Raw genomic sequence first — 21835 nt, 5'->3', positions numbered from 1 at the left:
CTGGAAAACAATCCTACCTGTCTGCTCTATCTGTGCCTCTCATAATCTCATAAACTTCCATCAGATCTCCCCTCGGCCTCCGCCGCTCCAAAGAAAACAAACCAAGTTTGGACAGCCTCTTTTGCTAGCTCGTGCCCTCTAGACCAGGCAGCATCTGAGTAACCCTTTTCAAAGCCCCAACAATGTCACTTTACACAACCTATGGCAGAGTTTCCCAGCCTGGGGTCCACAGACCCTTTGCTCGATGAGTCCGTGGAATAGGAAAGTTTGGGAAGCCCTTGTCTATAAGTTCATTCAGCCGATCATTCATTCTATCTGTCAGAAATCCCATCAGCAACTCTTCCCTGTCTCTCCTCAGAATGAGGAATGAAAAAAGAGAGGAGAGGGGGAGAAATAACCTTCCTTTCCAGTCCTGATGAAAGTTCTCAGCCTGAATCAATGACTGTTCCTCTCCTCAGATGCTGCCTGACCCACTGAGGACCTCTGGCATTTTGTGTGCGTTGTTCTTGCCACAGTCACATTGCTCCATTAACTACTTTCCGTTGAGTTACACTGTTCTTATCAAATCCGTTAGATTGTTTTGCAAGCTTTGTGAGGTAATGTGAGACATCCAGCTTGATTTAAAGGACAGGGCAATACAAAAATAAATTCTGGAAGTTATCGGGCCTGTACAACAAATGAAGAGGGAAAATAAGTAAATCCTTTAGCAAAGCAGCTATTCTAACTCGAAATTCTTCACACAGCTCTTTATTTGTTACTGTCTTTGTGGAATAGTTCCACTGGCTTCCTTCAAATATTCTTTGTTGAAGAGATTTCACCGAGAGCTCAGTTCCTTGAAAGCCCCCCAGGAGGTGGATTTCTGTTGGCTGGGGTAGTTGGGCACTGCTGAGTGCAGTGGAAATCACACCTTGTAGAGAATATCCTGTGAACAGCAGTCCATTAACAGAATGGTCATTCCCCCTAATCCCATCAAAGCCTTTTAGTTGGCAAGAGGGATTAGCACAGTGTTTAGAGACATTAAATCAGAGAGAGAAACAGCACAGGAATAGGCCCTTCATCCCTCTGAATCCATGCCAACCGTACAGGCCTCGTTGGGACCCTTGCCAGCCATACAAAAACACACTGGGAATATTGCATTCAGTTTTGATCATCCTGCCATTTTAAAGATGACATTAAACTGGAAAGCGTTGAGGGTCTTGCAGAGACTTCAGGGATTGGGTAAAGGAGAGAGGATGAACAGGTTGGAACTTCGATCACAGGACAAACTCCAGACTGAGATTCGACATGGAATCACTCCAACTTACCCTATCAGAGCAGCAAGTCCACAGCAGATGCCATTTCATTGGCTGTTCACTCAACCTCGGAACATCCGGACAGCAAAGATGCATATATCAAGGTGCTCTTTATCGATCACAGCTCAGCATTCAGTACCATCATCCCCTCAAAACTAATCAAGAAGTGCAAAGACCTTGGCCTCAATACCTCCTTCTGCAATTGGTTCCTCGATTTGCTCACCTGCAGACCCCCGTCAGTCAGATTGGCAACAGCATCTTCTCCACAGTCTCCATCAGCTTAGGTGTACTGTACCACAAGCTGATTTGCTTAGCCCCCTGCCTCTACTCGCTTCATAACTATGACTGTGTGGCTAAGCACAGTTCCAATTAAGTTTGCTGATTTCACCATGGCCATTGGGCAGATCAAAGATGGCGACGGAGGGAGGAGGGAGATTGAAAATCCGGCTGAGTGGTGCCTCAACAACAAAGTCTCACTCAACGTCAACAAGACAAAGGCGCTGACGATTGACTTCAGGAGGAGAAAACCAGAGTCCACGAGCCAGTCCTCAGAGGTGGAGAGGGTCAGCAACTTTAAATTCGTTGGTGTTTTTATTTTGGACGACCTGTCCTAGGGCCAGCACATTAAGTACAATTACAAAGAAAGCACAGCAGCACCTCTACTTCCATAGAACTTGTGAAGATTCAGCATGACATCTAAGATTTTGACAAACTTCTATAGATGTACGGTGGAGAGTATTTTCACTGATTGCATAATGGCCTGGTACGGAAACACCGATACTCTTGGAATGGAAAATCCTACAAGAAGTAGTGGATACAGCCCAGTCCATTACAGGAAAAGCCCTCTGCCCCAGTGAGCACATCTACACAGGAAAGCAGCATCCTTATGAAGGACCACTACCCAGGTCATGCTCTCTTCTCACTACCGCCATCAGGAAGAAGGTGCAGGAGCTTCAGGGCCTACACCACCAGGTTCAGACCCCTCAACCATCAGACTCTTGAACAAGAGGGGATAACCTCACTCAAAGTCACTCAGCCCATCACTGATCTGTTCCCACAACCTACGGACTCACTTTCAAGGACTTTCTCAATATTTATTGCTTATTTATTTCTTTTTCACAGTTTGTTGCCTTTTGTTCCTGTCCTGTTGGATGGGGTCTTTCATAAATTCGACCGTGTTTCTTGGATTTACTGGGTACGTCCGTGGGGTTGTATAGAGTGATATTTATGCACTTTGATAACAAATTTACTGTGACTTGACTTTGAAGTGCAGGAAAACGTGGGGTGATCTTGCAGAGGTGCAGAAATGATAAGGGGCACAGACACCGAGAACGCACAGTCTTTTTCCCATGGGTTGGGGAATCGAGAACTAGCAGGCATAGCTTTAAGCTGAGAGAGGGGAGATTTAATAGGAACTAGAAAGACAATCCTTTCACCCCAGAGGGTGGTGCACGTAGAGAAGTGGTTGAGGCTGGTGCTTTCACAACATTATTAAGGTAGCCGGACAGGTCCATGGATTGGAAAGGGGTGGAACACAGGCAAATTGGACAAGTTGAGATGGAAATCTTGATTAGCATTGACTAGTTAGGCCAAAGGGCCTGTTTCTGTGCTGTATATCTCTGTGACCTCAAAAGCCCATTCACACTAATCCTACATTAACTCCACTTGTTCTTCCCACACTTCCATTAACATTATGCAGATTCTACCACTTCATCACACCATGAACAATAATCCTGCTCAAACATGGGACACGGGAAGAAGGTGGAGCACCGGTCAAAGGCAGAACGTGCACAGTTGACGGAGACAGAGACGGAGGTCAGTATCAAACCCGGGTCACTGACTCTGAGGCACCAGCCGCACTAGCTACGCCACCTAGATCTTTGATCACGTGATGGATGTAAATGAGGCCATTTGGCCCATCCAGTGGGAGAATAGTTGACATGCAGGATTACATCGGAGCCGTACAGTAGCATAGCGGTTTAGTGCAATGCCACTGCAGCTCCAGCGAACCGAGTTCAATTCCCACCACTGTCTGTGGGGAGTTTGCATGCTCTCCTCTCCCCACGACTGTGTGGGTTTCCTCCTGGTGCTACGGTTTCCTCCCACAGTCCAAATATGGGTGCAATGAGCTCTTTGTGTCAGAGGGGCTTGTTACCGTTTTATATCTCTAAATAAAAAATAAAAGAAAATAAAAACTACAATAGAGTGAGCAGTCACACCCTCCACTCTGTGCTGGTGTCCCCTCTTTATCTCACATGCTCTGCATCACTGCCTAACCCTTTGCTCTCTCGGGTGGCAAAGGAAATTCAACTGGTCCCCGAAGACTTGTCACCTTTTGCCGTTGCACCATAGTAAACATCTACCCAGATGCATCATCGCTTGGTATGTCAGCAGCTCTGCCCAAGACCACAAGGAATTGCAGAGCGATGAGAGTGCAGCCCAGTCCATCTTGAAAACAAGATGACTCAGTCCACACATCCCACTGAATCAGGACCAGAATCAGGTTTATTATCGCCGACGTATGTTGAGAAATTTGTGATTTGGCACAGAAACATAGTACAGTACATAAAAATACCATAAGTTACCTAAGAAATAAATTAAATAATGGTGCAAATAGAGAGCAAAATAGTGAGGTGGTGTACAGGGATCCAATGTCCGATCAGAGATCTGATGGCAGTGGAGAGGAAGCTGCTCCTGAAATATTGAGTGCGTGTCGTCTGGTTCCTGTACCTGCTCCCTGATGGTGGTAATGAGAGGAGGGCATGTCCCAGAGTGCGTGTCGTCTGGTTCCTGTACCTGCTCCCTGATGGTGGTAATGAGAGGAGGGCATGTCCCAGACGGTGAGGACCGTTAGCCATGGATACCAGCTTCTCGAGGCACCACTTTTCAAAGATGTCCTCCGTGGTGTGGCGGCTTGTGTCCCTGACAGTGTGGCCAGGCCTACGGCCCTCTGCAGCTTGTTTTGACCCTGTGCACTGGAGCTTCCGTACCCGGCTGTGATGCAGCTAGTTATCGCTGCCTCAGTATGGCAGCGCTGTGAGAACTTTGCACTAGAGTGAACCATTGTGTTCGTTTCTTTAATTGACATTTTTCTCATGAATGTTGTCTCTCTGACGCTCTGAGCCTGCGATGCTGCTGTGGCCTATCGATGGCAATAGACTTTGACCTTGATCCCATGGACACTCCCGTTGGCTGGAAATGCTCACACTGTCTGTGAGACGCATATGAGTGCGAAGCTTACTCTAAGCTGTCTTCTTGTTTTAGACAGATCACTTGCCCAGAAATCCAATATCCCACGCATTTAATCTGCTCCAACTCATTCTCTAAGTCCTGTCTCTCCATGCGCGTTGTGTATTATCTCATACGGAGACATCGCAACTCGTAGAATGTCAATTAGAGTCAAGCATAGAGCCTCTTTCATATATCATTAACCAGCATTCCGACCCCATATCTCTCCCTTACTTTCTTTCTCCCTCTCTCTCTATCTTTCATTCTCTCCCTCCTCTTCGCTCTCTCTCTTCTCTCTTTAACCTGCCTCTTCATTGTCCCTTTTTTACTCTCCCCATCTCTCAGTGATTCTCTCCACGCTCTCTCACACACTTTCTCTTTTTCCCTCTCTCTCATCAGCAAGGGAGATGAGGCTGAGTACAGGGCTATGGTGGGAAACTTTGTCACGTGGTGCGAGCAGAATCATCTGCAGCTTAATGTGAAAAAGACTAAGGAGCTGGTGGTGGACCTGAGGAGGGCTAAGGCACCGGTCACCCCTGTTTCCATCAAAGGGGTCAGTGTGGACATGGTGGAGGATTACAAATACCTGGGGATACGAATGGACAATAAACTGGACTGGTCAAAGAACACTGAGGCTGTCTACAAGAAGGGTCAGAGCCGTCTCTATTTCCTGAGGAGACTGAGGTCCTTTAACATCTGCCGGACGATGCTGAGGATGTTCTATGAGGCTGTGGTGGCCAGTGCTATCATGTTTGCTGTTGTGTGGTGGGGCAGCAGGCTGAGGGTAGCAGACACCAACAGAATCAACAAACTCATTCGTAAGGCCAGTGATGTTGTGGGGGTGGAACTGGACTCTCTGACGGTGGTGTCTGAAAAGAGGATGCTGTCCAAGTTGCATGCCATCTTGAACAATGTCTCCCATTCACTCCATAATGTACTGGTTAGGCACGGGAGTGCATTCAGCCAGAGACTCATTCCACCGAGATGTAACACTGAGCGTCATAGGAAGTCATTCCTACCTGTGGCCATCAAACTTTACAACTCCTCCCTCGGAGTGTCAGACACCCTGAGCCAATAGGCTGGTCCTGGACTTATTTCCACTTGGAATAATTAACTTACTATTATTTATTTATTTATGGTTTTATATTGCTATATTTCTACGCTATTCTTGGTTGGTGCGGCTGTAACGAAACCCAATTTCCCTCGGGATCAATAAAGTATGTCTGTCTGTCTGTCTCTTTCTCTCCTTCTCTCACTCTCTCACCTTCTCTTCCTCTCTCTCTCTCTTTCACTCACTGTGCCCTCTCTCTCTCTCACTCTCTTGCACTCTCTCTCACACTTTCTCACATTCTCTCACTCCCTCTCATTCCCTCTCTCTCACTCTTTCTCTCTCTTTCTCTCTTCCTCTTTCTCTCTCACATGTACTCTTTCTCACTCTCTCTTTCTCTCTCTCTCGCTGACACTCTCTCTCTTTCTGCTCTTGCTCTCACTCTCTCTTACTCTCTTTCTCTTTCTCACATTCTCTCCCTCTCATTCCCTCTCACTTTCTTTCACTCTTTCTCTCTCACACACTCTTTCTCTCTATCAGACACTCCTCACTCACTCTCTCTCTCTCTCCCCTCTCTCCCTCACTCCCTCTCTCTTCCATTAACTTCCTCTTGTGCTGGAAGATTGGAAGATGCTCATTAATTTAAACCAACAAATTGCCTTATTTACAGCCCAGCCAGAAGCAGCTTGTTTAAACTGTGGCAGTGAAACGCTTTTGGGGTAACGTACGGAGAGTAGGCAGTCACATCCTAAACGGCAGCACACATTATATTACCAGTCAGAGATATGTTTCACAAAACTCTTCTTTCCAAACATCTGTTTCAGCTGAAAATCTAGGGATAAAAAGAAAGATAAATTTAAGTTAAAAAAGGCACCAAAAATTAAAATATGGCAGTAAGTATTTGACTGGTTTCAATTCTCTGGCTTTTATCTGACATTGGTGGAAGGTTGCCAATAAAAACAGTATGCTTTGTCTAAAATTGAAAGGCCAGCACTCTAAATCACACCATTCCGCATTCCGCTTCCCCAAGCAGATTTCTTTCCAGAAAACGTTACACTCTCCGAGTCTCCTGGAACCCGTGCACAGCACATAGTGCAAGGATTAACAGCAGCTCGTGTTGAATTCATCTTTGGCATTGTCAATGTGTGTATCATAAAGCCTTTAAAATGCCCCAAGACTGTACGAGCGAGAGAAAAGAATATGGAAAGGAGAAAAGAGGGAGAATAAGTAACAGTGAGGGGGAGAAAGTGGGCTGGAGAAAGAGAGGATGTCAGATAGAGTTAGAATAAAGAGAGAGAGTATAAAAGAGTGAGAGAAAAAGAATGAGAAATAGAAAGAGTGAATGAGAAGACAGAGCTAGAGAAAAGGGGAGTATGAGAGATGTAAGGGAAGAGAAAGAGAGTGAAAGAGAGATAAATAATAGAATGAAAGAGCAAAAGATCCGACTATTGATCCAAGCGGCACAGTAGCGTAGTGGTTAGCACAGCACTCTACAGCACCATTTCATTCCCGCTGCTTTCTGTAAGGAGTTTGTACGTTCTCCCTGTGATGGCCCGGGTTTCCACCCACAGTCCAAAGACATACCGGTTGGTAGGTTAACCGGTCGTTGTAAATTGTCCCATGATTAGGCTCGGATTAACTCGGGGGTTGCTGGGTGGCACAACTCGAAGGCCTGGAAGGGCTGTTCTATACTGTATCCCAATAAACAAATAAAGACAAAAAGAGAGAGAGAGAATGAGAGATAGATATAGAGAGAGTGAGAGTGTACGAGGAGAGATAGAGAGAATGAGGGGAAGAGAGAAATTGTGTTAGGGAGAAAGAGAAACAGAGCAGGAAAGAGACATTGCAATATATAGACATGAAGGGTGTAGGAATATGGACAGTCACAAGTTTTTTCCCAGGGTTTGGGACTCTAAATCTAACAGGCATTGGTTTATGGGGCGAGGAGAAAGATCTAATCGGAACCTGAGGGCAACAGAGGGCAGTGGGTATACGAACTGAGCATGCAGAGGAGAGTACAATGACATTTACGGGACATTCGGACAGGTATGGGCATAGAAAGGCCTGGAGTGAAATTACACAAAAGTAGGAAAATAGGATTAGCTCAGACGGAATTCTTAGTTGGCAGGAAAAGTTGGGCCAAAGGGCTGTTTCTATGTTGCATAGAATTCCATGGCAACCGAGGTCCTGTCTCTGGGATTCAATCTACCCCTCTCCAGAAGAAGCCAGAATAAGAAAATAGAAGGAGGGAAAGGAAGGTAACTAGAAGGTGAGAGTGGAGCCAGGCTGGAGGGGGAAGGTCAACGGCAGGAGAGGAGAGTGGACTGTAGGAGAAAGTGAAGGAGGAGGGGCCCAAGAGGGAGATGATAGGCAGGTGAGGAAAAGTGCAAGAGGTAAGAGGGAAGCCAGAGTGGGCAATGGAAGAATGGGGTTGGAGGAAAAACTACCCAAAGCTAGAGGAATCGATGCTCATCCCATCAAGTTCAATTCAAAAAGAATTGAAGTCGGTTAATTATCGTCACGTAAGACCATAGGCCCTCAAGACCATCAGAATTAGGCCATTTGGCCCATTGAGTCTGCTACACCATTTGATCATGGTTGATTTATTATCCCTTCATCCCCATTCTCCTACCTTCTCCCTGTAATCTTTCTAACATATCAAGAACTACCTCTGCTTTAAACAAACTCAGTGGCCTGGCCTCCACAACTGCAATGGATTCCACAGGCTCACCACCCTCTGGCTAAAGAAATTCCTCCTCATCTCCAATCTAAATGGTTGCTCCTCAGTTCTGAGGTTCGCTGTCTGATCCTAGATTTCCCCATCATAGGGAACATCCTCTCTACATCCACTCTATCTAGGCCTTTCAACATTCAATAGCTTTCAATGCCATCCCCCCTCAACCTTATTACTTTCTGCACGTACAGGCCCAGAGCCATCAATCTCCCCTCATATATTAAGCCTTTTAATCCCGGGATCATTCTCATGAATCTCCTCTGAACCCTCTCCAAAGTCAGCACATCCTTTCTTAGATAAGAGACCCAAAACTGCTCACAATATTTCAGGTGAGGCCTCCCCAGTGCTGTATAAAGCCTCAACATTACATCCTTGCTTTTATATTCTGCTCCTCTCAAAATGAACACCGAGGTGCATTGAAAAGTTTGTCTTGACTTGATTTGAAGGATGTTCCAGTATTCCTGATGACGGGTCTCATCCTGAACCATCCTCCTCCGTAGACGCTGCCTGGCCTCCAGCGTTTTGTGTGTGTTGCTCTGGGAATCTGCAGATTCTGTTGTGTCCATGCAAGTGTGTCTGTGTGTGGGGGTGGACAGTGGGAAAGGGGCGTGCTTTGCTGTTGTCATTCTGCTGAACATTGTAGTGCTGGAATGTGTGGTGACACTTGTGGGCTGGTCATTAACAGCAGATTTCCCTGTACTTTTCGATGTACGTAATGTAAACGAAGGTGAGTAAGCTTTGCGTACATGTACCTATGGGGCCGGCTGGTGGTGTCGTGGAATCAGCACTGGACTTCAAGGCAGATGGTCCTGAGTTCAGACCCGACCTCAGCATCAGCAGTATCTGCAGAGATCTACTTTCCATACGGTCTGTGCAGATACTGCTATGGTCCATCAGGTTAAGAAGAGTCGAACTCGACTGAACAACTGACCTACACATATAACAATCAACTCTGACTTGGCCCATCCTGAGTTACTCTTCACTCACAGAACTCCCTACCTTACCAAACTGTGGGAGCACTGTCTCCAGGTGGACCAGAGCAGTTCATGGGCAATTCCGATGGCTTGTTCAGCAAAGTTGAAAGTGAATCAGGGCAGCTGACTGCTTATCAACACCTTCTGGCCAGAGGCATCCAGGGACACTCAAAATAGAACAAAGATTAGATTTATTTGTCATGTCTACGTCAAGACATTGAAACGTACATTTTTGTGTCAACACAACATGAGGATTGTGCGAGGGAAGGCCACAGGTGCCGCCACGCTTCTGGCCCTCAAGTGGCTTTCCGAGTGGTGTCAAGTTAGGAAAAGGGGAAGTACAACGAGATCTAGGTGTCCTTGTTCATCAGTTACTGAAAGCAAGCATGCAGGTACAGCAGGCAATGAAGAAAGCTAATAGCATGCTGGCCTTTATAACAAGAGGAATTGAGTATGGGAGTAAAGAGGTCCTTCTGCAGCTGTACGGGGCCCTGGTGAGACCCCACCTGGAGTATTGTGTTCAGTTTTGGTCTCCAAATTTGAGGAAAGACATTCTTGCTATTGAGGGAGTGCAGCGTAGGTTCACGAGGTTAATTCCCGGAATGGCGGGACTGACATATGTTGAAAATTGGAGCGACTGGGCTTGTATACACTGGAATTTAGAAGGATGAGAGGGGATCTGATTGAAATGCATAAGGTTATTAAGGGATTGGACACACTAGAGGCAGGAAACATGTTCCTGATGTTGGGGGAGTTCAGCACCAGAGGCCACAGTTTAAGAATAAGGGGTAGGCCGTTCAGAACGGAGTTGAGGAAAAACTTTTTCACCCAGAGAGTTGTGGATCTATGGAATGCTCTGCCTCAGAAGGCAGTGGAGGCCAAGTCTCTGGATGCTTTCAAGAAAGAGTTAGATAGAGCTCTTAAAGATAGCGGAGTCAAGGGATATGGGGAGAAGGCAGGAACGGGGTACTGATTGTGAATGATCAGCCATGATCACATTGAATGGCGATGCTGGCTCGAAGGGCCGAATGGCCTACTCCTGCATCTATTGTCTAATCCTAACCCATACGTCTTTGGACTGTGGGAGGAAACTGGAACATCCAGCGGAAATCCACACAGTCAGGGGGAGAAAGTACAAATTGCTTATAGACAACAGCAGGAATTGAACCCGATCGTGATCGCTGTCATTGTAAAGGGTTACACTAACCACCATGTGACCATGCCACAGAGTATTGACTAACTGGATTTCCTCCCAGGTTGTAAATTTCCCTGGATATTAAATCCAAAGTCTGCTTTGAAAACAATCGCTCCTTCAGCATTAGGCCAGTCTCTCAGTCCGATCCGCAACACAGCACGGTGTTCAGTCTGGTCCAACAGCACCCCCTGCAGGTCAGGGAGAGACACTGTCTCTCAAACCTCTATAGTGCTCTCACCCTCAGAGTCAGAGAGCAAAGCAAACTGGTAAATTGGTTTATTATGGTCACATATGCCGACATACAATTAAAAAACCTGCCTTGCAATACTTCCGTACAGATAAATCCATTACACAATACATTGAGGTAGTACAAGGTAAAACAAAGTTGCAGTTACAGTGGAAGTCCAGTGCTGGAAGAACTCAGTCGGTCAGGCAGCGTCCATGGAGACAACACAGCTAAAAATGTGCAAGGTCACGATAAGGTAGATTGTGAAGCTGAGAGTCCACCTTATCGTACTAGGAGACTTTTTAACCATCTTAACAAACTAGTAATACTGATAATAGACACAGATTTATTCAAACAAGCCTGATAGAAGTCCCTGACAATGATTTAAATCACTACAGCCTTTCAAATCATCCTGACTGAAGGCCTGTGTTAAGCAGGCACTGCAGGTACTGAGCATCGACACCAGCAAACAGGAAACAGCCCATCCCGGTGCCGTCCAACTCATTGTTGGGGAGTTCAGTCAGGTTTGTTTGAAGAAATCTCTGCCCAGTTATCATCAGCCTATTGCCTGCAGCACCAGGGGCCCCAACACACCCGACCACTGCTGTAATTTGACTAGGAACACCTACCGTTCCATGCCTAGATTGCACTTCAGGAAATCCGATCCCTTGGCTGTCCGTCTCCTACCTGCATACAGACAGAGGCTAAAGAGCAAGGCTCCAGAGGTAAGGACAACAAAGAGGTGGAGGAACAGCCACAGAATTGATTCACGTCAGTGGACTGGGCTGTATTCAGGGACTCATCAGGGAATCTGAATGAATACACCCAGTTGTAATGGACTTTATTAAAATTGTTGCAGACGAGTGTATCCCCACAAAATCATTCCGAGTCTTCCCCAACCAGAAGCCCTGGATGAACCATGAGATCCACAATTTTCTGAGGAAGATCAGTGGCATTCTGGTCTGGCAACCAAGAAAAGTACAAGATGTCCATGTACGATACCCGGAAAGCCATCTCACGTGCAAAGTGGCAATTCCAGACCGAACTTGAATCACTGAAGGATGCTCAACAGCTGTGGCAGGGCTTGAATGCTATCACATCCCACAACGTGAAACCAAGCGACAAACGTTTCAAAGAAGATTTCTCTTACAGAGGAGCTCAATGCCTTTTATGCTCACTTTGACTGAATAAACATGGAGAACCTTCACAAACTCCCACAGCCCTCAATAACCCTGTGATTCCAGTCTCTGAGGCCAATGTGAGGGCATCCTCCAAGAGGGTAAACCCACAGAAACTATCCAGCCCTGATGGGGTATCTGGACAACTACTAAAGTCATGTGTTGATCAACTGGCTGGAGTGTTCACCAATATCTTTAATGTCTCACCAGCCGTCTGAGGTCCTGAGCACAGAATCCAGCAGCGCAGAGCCAAACCGGACGTCTCCTTCCTCAACAGGCAACTTCAGGGCATGAAGGAGGGCGTGGTCTGTGCCACAACTCAGGACGAGCAGCTCCCTCCAAGTTTACTAATGAACCAGTGAATCGGATTCACAGCATTCTACATTACCAATGTTCAACAGGGTCTTCCAAACCCAACAAGAATATCCAAGGCAATCACCTGCACCGTTGATTGGATCGTGCACCCTCTCTGCACACCACCATTGATGGTGCCTCCTTCCGTGGTGGCTGAATCAGGCTGAATCAGGCTGACACACCAAATCCAGCTGCACCTGTATCCAACACCTCGCCAGTACAGTAGACCTGCCATACTTGATGTTCTTGATATCCAGAAGCATCTTGCAATGGTGAGAATCAGAATCAGGTTCAGTATCACCAACATATGAACTAATATGGCGGGGGGGGGATGGGAACCAGGATGACAGAGCTGAGGATGAGCCTGCTGGTTTACAAGTCACTGATGGATGTAACGTGACTGTAAGGAAGGACAAGCCAATGATTGGGTACAAATGCAGACAGAGCAAAGAGTTCAATTGTAGCACAGAGGCAAAAACAGGGAAAGGGTGCAGGACTGAAGGAGCTGTATTTAAATGTGCATAGCATTTGGATAAGGTGGGTGAACTCGGGTGCAATTGGAGATTAGTCGGTTTGACGTTGTGGACATCGCTGAGTCGCGGCTGAAAGAAGGCCATAGTACATCAAAGGATGCACTTTGTAGCAAAAGGACAGGCAGGAAGATATGGGCAGTGGTGTGGCTCTGCTGGTGAGAGATGGAATTACACCTTTAGAAAGAGGTGACATAGGGTCAGAGAATGTTGAATCTTTGTGGGTGAAGTTAAGAAACCGCAAGGGTAAAAGAACCATTATGGGAATTATATATAGGCCAATAGTAGCCAAGATGTGAGGTTAAGATTGCAAAGGGAGCTGGAAAAGGCATGTACTAAGGGTAATGACACAATTGTAATGGGGGAGTTCAATATGCAAGGGGATTGGGAAAATCAGGTTGGTGTCGGATCGCAAGAGAGGGAATTTGTTGAATGCCCACGAGATGGCTTTTTAGAGCAGCCTGTGCTTAAGCCTACTCGGGGAAAGGTTATCTCAGTTGGGTGTTGTGTAATAACCCAGATCTTATTAGGGAGCTTAACGTAAAGGAACCTTAGAAGGCAGTAATTATGATATGATTGAATTCATGCTACAGTTTGAGAGGGAGAAGCATAACTCACATGTATCAGTATCACAATGGAATAAAGGGAATTACAGAGGCATGAGAGAGGAGGTTGTTCAGGTGGACTGGAGGAGGATAATGTTGGGGATGACAGCAGAGCAGAGATGGCTGAACTTCCTGGGAATAGTTCACAAAGCGCAGGATAGTTTTGTCCCACAGAGGAAGGAGTTGTCAAATGGCAGGGGTAGGCAACCATGGCTGACAAAGGAAGTTAAGGACTACATAAAAGCCAAGGAGCGGGCATATAAGGTAGCAAAGGTGAGTGGGAAGTTGGATAATTGGGAAGCTTTTAAAAGGCAACAAAAGGCAACTAAAAAAGCTGTAAGAAGGGAAAAGATTAAATATGAGGACAAACTAGCCGAAAATATAAAGCAGGATATATAAAGTTTTTCAGTTATATAAAGAGTAAAAGGGAGGTAAAGTTGATATTGGACCACTGGAAAATGGTGCTGGTGAGGTAGTCATGGGGGACAAAGAAATGGCAGATGAATTTAATGGGTATTTTGCATCAGTCTTCACTGTGGAAGACACTAGCAGTGGGCCAGAGGTCTGTGAGTGTCAGGGAACAGCAGTGAGTGCCATTGTTATTACAAAGGAAAAAAGTGCTGGGCAAACTCGAAGGTCTTAAGGTGGATGTCAGCTGGGCCAGATGGACTACATCCCAGAGTCCTGAGAGAGGCTGCTGAAGAGATAGCAGATGCATTGGACATGATCTTTCAAGAATCACTTGATTCTGGCATGGTCCCAGAGGACTGGAAGATTGCAAATGTCACTCCACTCTTTAAGAAGGGAGGAAGGCAAAAGAAAGGAAATTATAGGCAGTTAGCCTAACCTCAGTGGTTGGGAAAGTGTTGGTTTATTATTCAAAATGCGGTTTCGGGGTACTTGGAGACTAATGATAAAATAAGTCGAAGTCAGCATAGTTTCTGTAAAGGGAAATCTTGCCTGACAAATCTGTTAGAGTTCTTTGAGGAAGTAACAAGCAGGGTGGACAAAGGAGAGGCAGTGGATGTCATTTACTTGGATTTTTAGGAAGGCATTTGATAAGGTGCCACACAAAGCTGCTTACAAAGATAAAATCGTGCGATGTTACAGGAAAGGTATTGGCATGGATAGGTGGAGGGGTAGGCTGTGCTAAGGAAGCAATGCGATTGCAGCAGGACCTAGACAAATTGGAAGAATGGACAAAAAAGTAGCAGATGGAATACAGTGTGGGGAAATGTATGATAATGCGTTTTGGTAAAAGGAACAATTGTGCAGACTATTATCTGAACAGGAAGATGGTTCAAACACCAGAGGTGCAGAGGGACTTAGGAATCCTCATGCAAGACCCCCCGAGGGTTAATTTACAGGCTGAGTCTGTGGTAAAGAAGGCAAATGCAATGTTGGCATTTATTCCAATGGGAATAGAATATAAAAGCAAGGAGATAATACTGAGCCTTTATAAGGCATTAGTCAGGTTGCATTTAAGAATATTGTCCACAGTTTTGGGCCCCATATCTCAGAAAGGTTGTGTTGTCATTGGAGAGAGTCCAGAGGAGGTTCATGAGAATGACTCCAGGAATGAAGGGGTTAATATGCAAGGAGCATTTGGCAGCTTTGGGCCTGTACTCACTGGAATTTAGAAGAATGCTTGGGGATCTCATTGAAACCTAATGTTGTAATGTTGTACCAAATGTTGTAAGGACTAGATAGGGTGGATGCGGAGAGAGTCCAGAGATAAGGAGGAAGTTTTTCAGCCAGAGATTAGTGAATCTGTGGAACGCTCTGTGACAGACAGTGGTGGAGGCCAAGTCCATGGATATATTTAAAGCAGAAACTGATCGTTTCGTGATCGGTCAGGGTGTCAAATGGTATAGCAAGGAGGCAGGTGTATGGGTTGACTGGGATCCGGGATCAGCCATGATGGAATGACGGAGCAGACTCAATGGGCTGAATGGCCTAATTCTGCTCCTATGTCTTTTGGTCTTATGGTCGTGAAATTTATTAGCGGCAGCAGTACAAATCTGTACATAATAATATAGAAATAAAAATCAATGAATATCTATGTATATCAAATAGTCAAAAATAGTGCAAAAACAGAAATAGTACAAATTTTAAAAAGTGAGGTAGTGTTCACAGGTTCAATGTCCATTTAGGAATCAGATGGCAGAGGGGAAGAGTGTGTGCCTTCAGGATTCTGTACCTCCGACCTGACGGTAACAATGAGAAGAGGACGTGTCCTGAGTGATGGGGTCCCTGATAATGGACGCTGCCTTTCTGAAGTTCCAATCCTATACAGATGACACCAATGTCGTAGGCTGAATCAGAGGAGGGGGATTGAAAACCTGGCTGAGCAGTGCCACCACAACAGACACTCACTCAGTGTCAACAAGGCCCCCAGGGAGATGATTATTGACTTCAGAAGGAGGAAACTGGAGGTCTGTGAGACAGACCTCATCAAGGGATCTGAGGTCGAGAAGGTCAGCAACTTGAATTCCTTGGTGATATCTTTTCAGATGCTCTGTCCTGGATCCACACGAGAGCCATGATGAAGAAAGAAGAGCAGCACTTCTACTTTCTTAGGAGTTTGTGAAGATCCAGCATGTCATCTAAAACCTGAACAAACTTCCACAGATGTGTGGTGGGGAGGGTCCTGATTGGTTGCATCACAGCCTGGTATGGAAACACCAATGTCCTTGAAGGGAAAATCTGACAAAAGGTGATGGATACAGCCCAGCCATCACAGGTAAAGTCCTCTCCCTTATTGAGCGCATCTGCATGGAACGTGGTCACAGGAAACCAGCTCCCATCATCAGTGACTCACAACTGTCTGCCCATGCTGTCTTCTCACTACTGCCACCAGCAAGGAGGTACGGGGGCCCCCCGTTCAGGAACTCTTACAGGTTCAGGAACAGTCATTGTCCCTCAACCTTCAGGCTTTTGAACCAGAGGGGAGAACTTCACTCAACTTCACATGCCCCATCATAAAATGTTTCCACAAACTGTGGACTCACTTTCAAGGACTCTTCATCTCTTGTTCTTGATATTTCATTACTATTGGGTTTTTTTTGCACTTTCACAGTGTGTTGTTTTTTGTTTGCACGTTGTTTGTTGTCCATCCTGTTAGGCGTGGTCCTTCATCGATTCTACTGTGTTTCTTGTATTTTCTGTGATTGCTCATGTTATAACCATATAACCATATAACAATCACAGCAGGAAACAGGCCATCTCGGCCCTCCTAGTCCGTGCCGACTATGTTTTGTAAAATATAAAACTAATTTAAAAGAAAAAATGGAGAGTCCAAAATGTGAGTCTAACTTTATGTTTACTTTAAGCGATGTCTCATGTGGTACTGTCATGTCATGTGCAATTCACTTATTTTTACATATAACCCATAATTAATTACTTAAGTGAACAAAGAATACTTAACCAAACAATATATTTACAATATAACTCAAATACTACTGAAATATTAAATACACAATCCTCCTCCCTGCTTAGTTATAGACTCCAACTCAACATAGAATGCATCTCAACTATATACACAGTATACTATATAATACAACTATATACACAGTATACTATATAATACAATTGGAAGAGTTTGTGTGAGGGGTGCGTGGGGTCCTTCACAATGCTGTTTGCTTTGCGGGTGCAGCGTGTAGTGTAAATGTCTGTAAAGACGGAAAGAGAGACCCCGATGATCTTCTCAGCTGACCTCACTATCCGCTGCAGGGTCTTGTGATCCGGGATGGTGCAATTTCCGAACCAGGCAGTGATGCAGCTGCTCAGGATGCTCTCAATACAGCCCCTGTAGAATGTGATGAGGATGGGGGGGTGGTGGGAGATGGACGTCCCTCAGCCTTTGCAGAAAGTAGAGATGCTGCTGGGCTTTCTTTGCTATGGAGCTGGTGTTGAGGGACCAGGTGAGATCCTCCACCAGGTGAACATCAAGAAATTTGGTGCTCTTAACACCAAATTCTCAACGGAGGATCTCAACGGAGGAGCCGTCAATGTTCAGCGGGGAGTGGTCACTGCGTGCTCTCCTGAAGTCAACAACCATCTCTTTTGTTTTGTTCACATTCAGAGACAGGTTGTTGGCTCTGCACCAGTCTGTTAGCCACTGCACTTCCTCTCTGTAAGCTGACTCGTCGTTGCTGATGGGACCCACCATGGTCGTGTCATCGGTTTTCCTGAAAAGGGGGGGTCACTCTGCTTGGCAGGAGAGACTCATGGCTGTGAAACAATCTCAGGTTCTGGGGCCTCCTCCATGTGGTTGTAGGAGTTGACTCTGACACTGACAACTCTGCGATCTACTTTGATCCTTGCTGCTCTCCTGGTCCCAGCTTCTCTCTCTTTATCCCACGCTTTTTCTTTCTCACATTCCATCTCTCTTTCACGCCTTTCTCTTTCTCGCTCATGTTCTTTCTCTCTATCTCTTCTCTCCTTTTCACATCCTTCTCTACGTCTCTCCTGAGTATCTCTGAATTTGCTAATTTCTTGTGAAATTAGTTCTGATTTATTTCCATAGCACTTATGTCATCCTCTTCTTCATTTTCCTTTCTCTCCTTTATAGTTGTGCATCTTGATCTTTGGAAGGTGCGTTTAGTTCTCTGGAGTACTTGCTTATTAATCCTTCTATTGCTCCCTTTACAACCTGACCTCTCCTGATAGTTTCTTCATCCACAACATCTTCTGACAAATCCTGTTTTCGTTTCTCCATTGACTGCATTCATTTTGGCCTTCCATTCATCCAGCTGAGCTTTGGTCTTTGCATCTACTTTTACAAACAGCTTTCTGTTTCCCACTGAAGTTCATCGCATAACCCTAATGCACACAGAATAGATGCTGGTTCTTTATACTCACAAAAGCCTTGCAACTCTTGTGCAACTTTCCTGAAGCTCCTTGAACTCCCTTCCAGCTTAAAACCAAGCCACATCTCACAACTAATTGCATAAGAAACATATCAGAAGTTTTCTCAGACATGTTGTCTACTAGAACTGTTGTAGTCAGACCATAGATTTCATCACTTCCATGTTTCCTTAGAGTAGCACGGTCCTTCCTTGGTCCAATGTGCTTTCCAACCAGAGGCTCAGAGGTTGGCAGCAACAGCTGTTTGCCCTCTGTTGGGCAATGGTTCATTGCGTATAGCTTTGGGGCAGTTGTGACACCATCCAGTACCTTTCCTAGTTTACTTTTGATTTTGTTGCTGATCACGGCTCCTCAATGCTGACCCTCCTGTTTTTACCATATACAAGCCTAACGTGGCTTGTTATTTGTTTTATTTCACTGCTAGGAATGTCATTCCCATGGGAGTTATCTTTGCTCCAGTATAAATTCGTAGTTGGATATCTGTAGGCTTCAGTTGTGCATCTTGAAATACCATTCAAATTCATTTTATGGAATGACTGAGACAGCTGAGCCAGCATCTACATCCATTTTAATTAATTTGCCGTTGTTAGTTTTCACATTATAAATCTTAAAGCTACTCGGTCCTGTGTCACTCTCAATCGTGATCAGATTTTTCATCAACACCATGTAGATTAGTGCTCTTTTTGAGTCAGCAACTTGACCTTTTATCTTTTTCTCTTCCCTGTGCAGTCCATTTATTTTTGTCTGCCTGACATGCTCTATGCACGTGTCCTATTTTGTTGCATTTTTTTACAAGTTTTGCCCTTAAACCTGTGTTGATCTGGTGTATGTGAGACCCTGCCACAACAGTAACACAGTTTGTTCAGCCAGGCCGGTCTCTGTTTAAATGTTGCAATGCTCACTCTCATTCCTGACTGCAACTCAATCGCATCTCTACCTGTTACTTCCATTGACACAGCAGTTCCTACTGTTAAAGTGTGACTTGTGCTTCAGTTTGGAGCCATTTTTGAATACTTTCTTGTAAGATTCCACAATCTAAGTGATCTCTCAGTGCATTGTTAAGCCCATCACTGAACTGACACTGTTTGGACAATTTCTTCAATTCTGCAACATACACTGAAATGAGCTCCTCCTCCTTTTTATTCTGCCTGTGAAACTTAAAGCATTCTGCAATCAACAACGTCTTCAGTTCTAGATGCCCTTGTATTACTTTCACAATATCAGCAAAGGTTATTTCAGCTGGTTTGGTTGGAGCAGTTAAATTTCTAAACGAAGTGTATGTAAAATTGGTATTTGCTTCTCATTGGCTATTTCATTTACTTCAAAATACTTTTTCTCGGTAAACATGAGCGGTTATCTGTTGAGTAATCAAACACATCTATCCCTGCGATGTAGCCTGCCATTTCTGCAGTTTTTTAATTATTATCACCCAGTGCTCACTGTCTATGAAGTTTGAAATGTGAGTCTAACTTCATGTTTACTTTAAACAAGGCACACTCATATCACATGGTAGAAACATGACATATGCAATTTGCTTTTTTTTACATATAGCCCATAGTGAATTTTTAAACAAATAAAGGATGCTAAATCAAACAATATATTTACAATATTATTCAAACAGTACTAAAATATTAAATATACAACCGCCTGCAAGAAAAGGAATCTCAGAGTTGTATATGGTGACATATATTCACTTCGATAATAAACTTCCTTAAGAGGCTAAGGAAACAGGTCACATCACTAATGTTTAGTGTTGCACCATAGACAGCGCCCTGTCTGGATGCCGCACGGCTCGGCATAGCGATCACTCTGCCCGTGACCACAAGAAACTGCAGAGACAGCTCAGCACATTGTGGAAATCAACCTCCCCTCTGCCTGCACTTATCACTGCCTCGGTACAACAGCCGTTATAATCAAAGACCCCACCCACTCCAGACATTCTCTCGTCTCCCCTCTCCCACTGGGCAGAAGATACAAAAGCCTGAAAGCACGGACCACCAGGCTTCTACTGTTATCAGACTCATGCACAATGAGATGGAATTTTGGCCTCACAATCTACCTCATCATCATTTTGCCCTTTATTGCTTACCCGCTCTGCACTCTCTCTGTAGCTTTCACACTTTATTCTGCATTCTGTTTTTGTTTTACATTATTCTAGCTCAGTGCACTGTGTAATGACCTGATCTATTTGGGGTTAACATATGAGGAGCGTTTGGCAGCTTTGGGCCTGGACTCACTGGAATTTAGGAGAATGTGGGGATCTCATTGAAACCTACCGAATGTTGAAAAAGACTAGATAGGGTGGATGTGAAGAAGATGGTTCCTATGGTGGGGTATCCAGAACTAGAGGGCACAGCCTCAAAATTGAGGGGTGACCTTTTAGAACAGAGGTAAGGAGGAATTTTTTTAGCCAGAGAGTAGTGAATCTGTGGAGGCCAAGTCCGTGCATACATTTAAGGTGGAAGTTGGTAGTTTCCTGATCAGTCAGGGCCTCAAAGGATATGTCAAGAAGGCAGGTAGGTGTATGGGGTTGAGTGGGATCTGGGATTGGCCATGTTGGAATGGCAGAGCAGACTCAACAGGCTGAATGGCCTAATTCTGCTCCCATGTCTTATGGAACAATATGCAAAGTAAGCTTTTCACTATATCTCAGTACATGTGACAATATTAATTTATTTCCAATTCCAAACATCCAGGAAAAAGACCTGAAAGATAGAGAAATTCAGAAATTAAAGAGTGGCTCAAGGAATTGTAGATGCTGGAATCTGGAGCATGAAACCACTGTGTAGAGGAACTCATGGGGGTCAGGCAGGATCTGGACAGTCAACATTACAGGTTGAGACCCTTAAACTGGGCAAGAAAGAAATTTGTCTTTTTTCCATCGATGAACCTGTAATTCTACACTCCTTGCACACGGTGGCAGTGTGACACTGTCTGTCAGAGCCAGGCGCCAGATTGGCCACATCAGGCTTCTCCCTCCATAGGTTGTTGGACTGGGACTGAGAGAGGCGCTGGGGCAACCTTCTGCCAGAGTTGCTGCTGAGCATATCCTGCCTCCTCCGTTCTAGGAGGTACAGGAGCCTGCAGTCCCACACCAAGAACAGATACTTACCCTCTTCCACGAGGATCAGCACCCTGTCAGGCTTGAGAGGCTTGTGAGTTCCTGAGACCAATGGAGTTCAGGCATCTGGCGCTTAGTCCCTGGTAGGGTCAGCCATGGTGGTAAGGTCAAGGGAGAGGTCAAAGATTGTGGTGGAGCTGGAAGAAGGTGGTGGTACATTACAATGGCAGTGAAGGCTGCAGCTCCTGCACTCCATGTCACTGGACCTTGAACCCGACTTGTCAAGGACCAGCCTCTCCACATTAAACAAAGTATTGCACAGGCAGTTGTCATTATCCTAATAGCCCCTCAGGAGATCACCATACTCGGATCAAGTGATGGTACTACCACCACCCTTCACCCATTCAGATTTTGTACCATCTGCCATCGGCCGGAGGTCCCACACCACCAGGTTGAGGGACGGCTAATTCCCTTCCACCCTTTGGTTCTTGCAACAACTGGCACAACCCGAATCACAACCTCACGTAGCAACGCCACGATC

This window comes from Hemitrygon akajei, chromosome 7 (genome assembly GCF_048418815.1).
Source record: "Hemitrygon akajei chromosome 7, sHemAka1.3, whole genome shotgun sequence".
NCBI classification, from domain to species: Eukaryota; Metazoa; Chordata; class Chondrichthyes; order Myliobatiformes; family Dasyatidae; genus Hemitrygon; species Hemitrygon akajei.
This window is presented reverse-complemented; position numbering follows the sequence as displayed.